This window comes from Myotis davidii, unplaced genomic scaffold (assembly GCF_000327345.1).
Source record: "Myotis davidii unplaced genomic scaffold, ASM32734v1 scaffold203, whole genome shotgun sequence".
Classification (NCBI taxonomy): Eukaryota; Metazoa; Chordata; class Mammalia; order Chiroptera; family Vespertilionidae; genus Myotis; species Myotis davidii.
The window spans coordinates 805,839-815,123 of record NW_006293968.1 but is presented as its reverse complement, the minus strand read 5'-3'; positions in this window follow the sequence as shown (position 1 = coordinate 815,123).

Below are 9,285 nucleotides of genomic sequence, written 5' to 3'. Positions count from 1 at the left end.
ACAGAGTATATATTTTTTCAAGTGCACATGGAACATTCTGCAGGATAGACCATATGTTGGGGCACAAAATAGTCTTAATAAATATAATATGGTAATCATACTAAGCATATTTTTTGACCACAATAATATGAAACTGAAAGTCAACTACAAGAAGGAAGCTGGAAAAATCACAAATATGTAGAGATTAAACCACATGCTACTGAACTATTGGGTCAAAGAAAAAATAAAAGAAGAGATAAAAAAGATACACATACACAAATAAAAATTATAATAAGACATATCAAACCTTGGGGGAGGCAAGCAAAAGTGTATGTACTAAGAGGGCAGGTTATAGCATTACAGGCCTACCTCAAGAAACAAGAGAAAGCTCAAACAAACAATCTAAAACTACCTTCAAGAACAACAATGTAAAGAATGTACAAAGCCCAGAGTCAGTAGAAAGAAAATAATAAAAATTAGAACAGCATTAAATAAAATAGAACAAAGAGACAGTAGAAAACATCAATGAAACAAAGAGCTGCGTCTTTGAAAGGGTAAATACAGTGGAGACACCTCTTGCCTGACTCGCCCAAGAAGACAGAGACTCACTTAAGTAAGATCAGAAGTGCAAGAGGAGACGCTGCAATGGACACACAGGAACGAAAGGGTTATGCAAGGACACTAGCAAATTGATAACTTAGAAAAAATGAACAAATTCTTAGAAGTGTATAACCTTCCTAGAATAAACATGAAGAATTAGAAAACCTAAATAGACTGATTAGCAATAAAGATATTGAAATAGCGATAAAAAAAATCTTCCAAAAATAAAAGTGCAGGACCAGGTATTTTTACTGGTGAATTCTATCAAACATTGAAAAAGATTTAATACCTACCCTTCTCAAACACTTCCTAAAACATTAAGAAGAGGGAATATTTCCCAACTCATTTTACAAGGCCAACATTACCCTTATACCAAATCCATGTAATGACAATACAAAAGGAAACTGCAAGCCAATATTTCTGATAAACACAGATGCAAATATCTTCAACAAGTGCTAGCTAATCAAATATGAATACATGAAAAAGATAATGCACCACAATTAGTGGGGTTCATTCCAGGAATGAAAGGATGGCTCACATCTGCCAATCAATTGTTGTGATCTATCACATTAATAAAATAAGATAAAAATTATATAGTTCTATTAATAGAGGCAGAGCAAGCATTTGACAAAACCCAACACCCATTCATAATTAAAACACGCAGTAAAATAAGCATAGAAGGATAGTACAAATCCTCAGCAAATGATGGTGACCTATTGAAAGCTTTCCTTCTAAGATCTGTAACAAGACAAAGATGCTCACTCATGCCACTCTTATACAACGTAGTACTAGAAGTCCCAGTCAGAGCAATCAGGTAAGAGAAAGAAATAAAATGCATCTAAATTGGGGATGAAGAAACAAAATTGTCATACATATAGAGAGTATTGTCATTACGTGGATTTGGTGTTAGGGTAATGTTAGCCTTGTAAAATGAGTTAGGAACTAGTCTCTCCTTTTCGGTGTTTTGGAAGAGTTTGAGTGACAATTTTCTATATATAGATGACACGAATCTATACATAGAAAACCCTAAAAACCACACCAAGGAACTATTAGAAATAATAAACAAATAAAGTTGCAGGATATAAAAAAATCTGTTGTGTTCCTATAAATGAATAATACAATGCGGGTAAAGGAAAGTAAGAAAATAATCCTATTTGCAATGACAACAAAAGAGATGAAGTGCCTAGGAATAGACTCAAAAAAGGAAGAGAAAGACCTTGCACTGAAAACTGTAAGACGTTGATGAAAGAAATTGAAGAAGACACAAAGAAGCGAAAGATGTTGTCTGTTCTAGGTTTGCTTTTGTTGTTTGGGGTCTTTTGAGGTTCCATGCAAATTTGAGGATTTTTTTGTTCTATTTCTTTCAAAAATGACGCTGGGATTTTGAAGGGGATTACATTAAATCTGTATATTGCTTTATATAACCTGGCCGGAGGTGTTGTGCCCAGCTGCTGGGTTGGAGGGTCTGAAGGCACTGGAAGCCGCAATTTTGGTCCGCCCTGCTGAGAGCAGCGGCAGAGAGCTGAGTGTCGCTCAGGGCTGACGTTCGGCCTCCTCTGCTGGGCTTGGCGCTGAGGGACGCCTTGGAGCTGCGCAGAGCTGGGCTTCCAGACTCTCCTGGGGAGGCTTCCGCCAGGAGCCAGATGGGTGAGTGCTGGGCTCTGTGGCTGCGTTGTGGGGGCAGATGCGGGCTCCGCTGTGAGCTTAGTCTGCCCTGCCCCACAAAGAAGAGGAAGTGCCCCCTCACACACACACACACACACACACACAGGTTGTGGCACCGCCTCTGTGTGGATCAGTCTTGCCAAGTTCTGGACAGGCTCACTGGGTATAGTGCTGCAGGCAAGGACAGTGGCTCTGAGCAGGGACATTCAGAGTGAGACTCTTGGAAGCTATTATCTGGGACCAGGAGGAAGGGCTTAACCTCCTGCTGCAGGCCAACATCATCCCCAATGGGAGACTCTTGATCTACCCCTCTTCCCTCCCGCCCAGCTCAGGGCAGCTGAACTCACTCCTACACGGGAGACTAGGTGGTACCCAGCCTGAACCTGCGAGGAGCTCTGGGGAGGTGACTAGAGTTGGAGACCCTGGTAGAGAAAAAGGCTTTGGCTTTGAAGCAGGGACCAATTTCCCCGCATTGAGTGCAACCACAGGGGGAAGGCCACGCAGCTGACAGATGGAAGTGGCAGAGGGCTGGGTCCTATCACAGCTGGAAGATGCAGATCTTTTCACACAGACTGGCGCCTCCCCCACACAGGTACAGTGGAGGCAGACACAAATAGTGATGACAGTGACCTGCACCGGAAACCTACCCCAGTGGACTTGGAACCAACACAACCAAGAGCTCGTTCCAACTATCCACACAAGTGCACACCAAAGGGGGATTCCAGCAGACGTGAGACCTTGCTGGGAACAACTTCATCTATTGGGGGAGAGCCCCTGAACAGCATCTCATATACAGTGATTGAGGCTTACCCCTATAATCACCCAGCCTGAAAGGTTAACTCTAAATGTAAAAGGGCCAACAGCAATCAAGCATCAACTACAACAGAGAGGACACATAACTCACAAGAGACATTCCTGGAGCATGGAGCGCAGGAGCTTGGAAGATTGTGCACTGAGCTCAACAAGATACCTTGAGACTGCACCTGAACAGTAGCTTGCATGCCGTGGTCAGGGTTGAGCATCACAGTTAGCCAGAACTGAGGGTTGATCTCATCCAAGTGTGAACCAATAGTGATCAAGACTCAAATACAACAGGAAGATCCACATAACCCACACAAGGGACATTCCTAGAGCACCCAGCCCATGAGATCAAGGAAACCGTACCACTGGGCCTCACAGGACACCTACTACATAAGGCCACTCCACAAAGATTGAGAGTCATAGCAGGTAAAATACATAGAAACAAACACAAAGAGACAGCCAAGATGGGGAGACAAAGAAACAGGCCCCAAATGAAAGAACGGGAGGAATCTCCAGAAAAAGAGCAAAATAAAATGAAAACAAGCAAATAATCAGATATAGAGTTAAAATAATGCTTATAAGGATGCTCAAGGGATTTAGTTAGCACTACAACAGCATTAAAAAGGACATATAAACCATGAAAAAATAGCTCTGGCTGGTGTGCCTCAGTTGGTTGGGTGTCATCCCATGCACCAAAAGGTCACTGGTTCAATTCCTGATCATAGCACATTCCCAGTTTGCAGACTTAATCCCCAGTAGGGAGCATGCAGGACACAGCTGATTGATGTTCTCTCTCACACTGATGTTTCTCTCTCTCTCTCCTTCTCCCTCTCTCTAAAATCAATGAAAACATATCATTAAACAAAAAGAAACCATAAAAAATAACCAGCCAGAGTGAACAATGATATAAAAAAATATACTGGAAGGAATAAAAAAGTAGGTTAGATGTGGTGGAAGACATAGTAGAAATAAATACCAAATCAGAACAGCAAAAGAAAAAATAATTAAAAAACATGAAGATAGCTTAAGGGAAATTTTGGACCAATGAAACATATCAACACCAGCGGTGTACCAGAAAGAGAAGAAAGTGAGCAATGGATAGAAAACCTGTTTGAAGAAATCATAACAGAAAGCAGAAACTTCCCTAACACAAGTATAGGAAGCACAGAGAATCCCAATCACAATGAATGCAACACCAAGCAATATCAAAATTAAAATGGCAAAGGTTAAAGACAAGGGAGTTCTCATAAAGCTGTCAGATGATTTCTGAACAGAAATACTTCAGGCAAGAAGGAAATAGCATAAAGTATTGAAAGTAATGAAAAGCAAGGAACTGGATCCAAGACTACTCTATCCAGCAAGGCTATCATTTAAAATCAAAAGTCAAATAAAGAGCTCCCTAGAAAAAAATAACAAAAGGCTAAAGGAGTTCAGTAGCACCAAACAAGCATTCCAAAAAATGTTAAAGGGTCTGCTTTAAGAAGAGGAAATATATATAGAGAGAAACATAGGTAAAAAGACAAAATGGCAATAAATATCTATCAGTAATAACCTTAAATGTAAACGGATTAAATACTACAGTCAAAGGACATAGGGTAAATGAATGGATAAGAAACCATGAACCATTTATATGCTGCACTACAGGAGACCCAGAACAGTAGATTCTCACAGGTTGAAAGTGAAGGGATGAAAAAAAAATTCCATGCAAATGGAAACAAACAAACAAACAAACAAAAAGTTGTAGCAATACTTATACAAAATAGACTTAAAGACCATAAAGGAGACAAAGAAGGTCACTATATATTAATAAAGGGATCAATCCAACAAGAAGATATATGCACCCAACACAGAAGCACTTCAATATATTTTTAAAAAACTCTTGGTAGACTTTAAGGAAGAGATTGACAGTAATACAATTATACTAGGGGACAAGAACACCCCACTGTCATCACTAGCTAGATCTTCCTCAGAAAAAATCAAGAAGGATACAGTGACCTTGGACAATACACTAAATCATATGAATTTAATTGATATTTACAGGACATTTCTTCCCAATACTGCAGAATATACATTCTTCTCAAATGCACATGGAAATTCTCAAAAATATCACATTAGGACACAAAATAAGTCAACAAATTCAAGAAGATTGAAATCACATCAAACATCTTCTCAGATCACAATGGCATGAAACTAGAAATCAACTGCAACAGAAAGCTCAAAAACATTCGAACACATGGAGGCTAAATAGAATTTTATTAAACAATGAATGGATTACTAATGAGAACAGGAAGACATAAAAAACTATCTGGAAACAATGAAAATGAATATAAAACAACCCTAAATCACTGGTGCACAGTGAAAGCAGTCCTGAGAGGGAAGTTCATAACATTACAGGTCTATCTCAAGAAACAAGAAAAATCTTAAATAAACAATCTAACCCTACACCTAAAAGAACTAGAAAACCAACACAGAGTCCAGAGTTAGTAAAAAAAAGAAAATAATAAAGATTAGAGTGGAAATAAATGACATAGAGACTAAAAAGTACAAAATATAAATGAAACCAAGAGCCAGTTCTTTGAAAAGATAAATAAGATTGATGAATCTTTACCAGGCTCACCAAGAATCAAAGAGAGAGAACCCAAATAAATAAAATCAGAAATGAAAGAGGAAAAGTAACAACTGACTCCATAGAAATAGAAAGGATTGTAAGAAAATGGACATCTATATGCCAAAAAAATTGGACAACGTGGATGAAACTGAATCAGGAAGAATGAGAAAACCTGAATAGATTAATGAAATTAAAGCAGTAATCAAAAACTTCCAGTAAACAAAAGTTGTAAACCAGATGGCTTCACAGTAAAATTTTACCAACATTCAGGAAGAACTAACACCTATGCTCCTCAAACTATTCCAAGAATTTCAAGAGGAGGGAAGACTTCCAATGTCTTCTAACAAGGCCAACATTACCCTAATTCCAAAACTAGTCAAAGACACTACAAAGAAAGTAAATTATAGATCAATATACTTGATGAACATAGATGCTAAAATCCTAGACAAGATATTAGCAAATTTGGCACAGCAATACATTAAAAAGGTCATACACCATGACTAAGTGGGATTTATTCTGGGGATGCAAAGTTGGTATAGTATTTTCAAATCAATAAATGTGATACATCACATAAGCAAAATGAAGGCTAAAAATCACATGGCCATGTAAATAGACTCAGAGAAAACATTTGACAAAATCCAGCTCCCATTTGTGATAAAAACTCTAGATAAAGGGGGACTAGTGGGATCATGCCTCAACATAATAAAGGCCATTTATGACAGACTTACTCAATGGGCAAAACAATACTCAATGGGCAAAAACTAAAATCATGAACAAGATGGGATGTCTGTTTTCACCACTCTTATTCAACACTAGAGGCCTGGTGCTCGAAATTCGTGCATGTGTAGGGTCCTTAGGCCCCGCCAGCGATCAGGGCTGGTTGGGAACTTCTGGATGCTGGCTGAGGCCTCCCTTCCCCCATTGCCAGCCAGAGCCTTCCTTTGTTTCACCCCCTGGTGGTCAGCACACGTTATAGTGAGTGATCCGTCTCCCAGTTGAACTCCTGTGGGGACAAATTGCATATTAGGTAGATATAGATATAGATATAGATATAGATTAGATATAGATATAGATATAGATATATAGATATAGATATAGATATAGATATAGATATAGATATAGATATAGATATCTGAAAGTTCTAGCTAGAGTGATCAGACAAGAAGAAGAAATAAAAGGCAATCAGATTGGAAAGGAGGAAGTAAAACTGTCATTATTCATAGATGACATAATATTGTACATAGAAAACCCTAAATACTGCACTCAAAAATACTAGACCTAATAACTGAATTCAGCAAAGTAACAGAATACAAAATTAACATTTAGAAGTCAATGGCATTTTTATGCACCAATAATGAACTATCAGAAAAAGAAACTGAGAAAACAATCCCATTTACTATTGCAACAAAGAAAAAATAAGGTATTACAGAATAAATTTAACTAAGGATGTATAAGATTGGTACTAAGAAAACTATAGGGCACTAAAGAAAGAAATTGAGGAAGGTACAAATACGTGGAAGCATATGCCATGTTCATGGATTGGGAGAATTAATATCATTAAAATTTCCATACTACCTAAAACAATCTATAGATTCAACCTGATTCCCATAAAAATAACAATGCATACTTCACAGATCTAGAAAAAATATTCCAAAAATTTATATGGAATCAAAAAGACTCTGAATAGTCTCAACAATCTTGAGAAAGAAGAATGAAGTTGGAGGGATCACAATACCAGATATCAAACTATAATACAAGTAGCCTGTAAACAAAACAGCCTGGCACTAAGGCACAAGTATAGGCATATAGACCAATGGAACAGAACAGAGAACCCAGAAATCAATCCAAGCCATTACACTCAATTAATATTTAACAAAGGAGTCAAGAGCATACAATGGAGTGAAGACAGTCTCTTCAATAAATGGTGGTGGGAAAATTGGACAGATATATCCAAAAAAATGAAACTAGACTACCAACTTACCCCATACACAAGAATAAACTCAAAATGGATAAAAGACTTAAATGTAAGTCATGAAACCATACAAATCCTAGAAAAAAACCATAGGCAGCAAAATCTCAGACATCTCTTATAGCAATATGTTTATGGATACCTCTCTTAGGACAATGGAAACTAAGAAGAAAATAAGCAAATGGGACTACATCAAAATAAAAAGCTTCCACCCAGCAAAAGAAACCATCAACATAATAACAAGAGAGCCCACTTCATGAGACCATATTTGCCACTGATACATCCGATAAGGTGTTAACCTTCAAAATTTATAGAAAACTCATACAACTTAACTAAAGGAAGAGAAACAATCCAATTAAAAAGTGGGCGATCAGGCTTGCATGGGAGCAGTTAGGTGTCAATCAGGTCTGCAGGGGAGCAGTTAGGGGGCGATCAGGCTGGCAGGCAGAAGCGGTTAGGGGCAAACAGGCAGGCAGGCAGGCAGGTGAGCAGTTAGGAGCCAGCACTCCCGGATTGCGAGAGGGATGTCTGATTGGCTGCAGTTGGACATCCCCTGAGGGGTCCCGGATTGGACAGGGTGCAGGCCTCTAGTCCTATATAATAAAATCCTAATATGCTAAGTGTCCAGTAGTCCGGTCGGCCATTCAACCAATCAAAGCATAATGTTCTAATGATATGCTAAGGCTGTGCTACCACTTGCTATGATGTGCACTGACCACCAGGGGGGAGACCTGTTGCTATGAAGTGCACTAACCACCAAGGGGCAGATGCTCTGACTGGTAGGTTAGCTTGCTGCTGGGGTCTGGCCCATCCGGACTGAGGGAGATGGGCTGGACATGCCCTGGAGCCCTTTTGTGGTCCCTCTGCACTGGCCAAGCTCCTGCATTCCTCCCTGGTCCCTGATTGTGCACTGGTGGGGTCCCTCTGCCTGGCCTGTGCCCTCTTGCAATCTGAGACCCCATGGCATCCAGTCATGCTATAAATGCCATAGACAGATTACTAAGAGAAAGTTGTTCTATTTGGTGGGAAAGTTCTTCTTGGAGGGGATTTTTGACAATGTCTCAATATTGTACTGCATGCTATGTACAAACGAGTTTAAAGTACTGCAATGTTTGGGGATGTTTCAGAAAATTGTCTCTTACAACAAATATGAGATCAGAGGATTCTGCTTATAGTGAACTTGAGGCCTGGTGCACAAAAATTAGGCTTGGGTTGCCCCTGGCAATGGAAGAAATCAAGCTTCCTGCCCGCCCACCCTGGCTGGCTCTGAGCTCCACTCAAGTCTACAAAGTTTCAATTATAGAAGGTAAATAAATACCAGAATAAAAAGAAAAAGAAAAAAAGGAGAGGCTGGGAGCTTCCATCGCTGTGGAGCTTGGCCAGCCTGAAAATGGCCCTCAGCCGGCCTATGACCTCTTGCAGTCTGAGACTCCTCAGAGGATGTCCACCTGCTGGCTTAAGCCCACTCCCTGGGGGATCGGGCCCAAGCTGCCAGTCAGACATCCCTCTGGCAGCCTGGAAGCCCTCAGGGGATGTCCACTTACCAGCAGGGAGCAGCCCTAAGCTTCAGTCGGACATCCTTAGTGCTGCTGAGGAGGCGGGAGAGGCTCCTACCATCACTGCTCTACTGGTAGACCACCAGGGGGCCTGAGGGAAAAAGTGA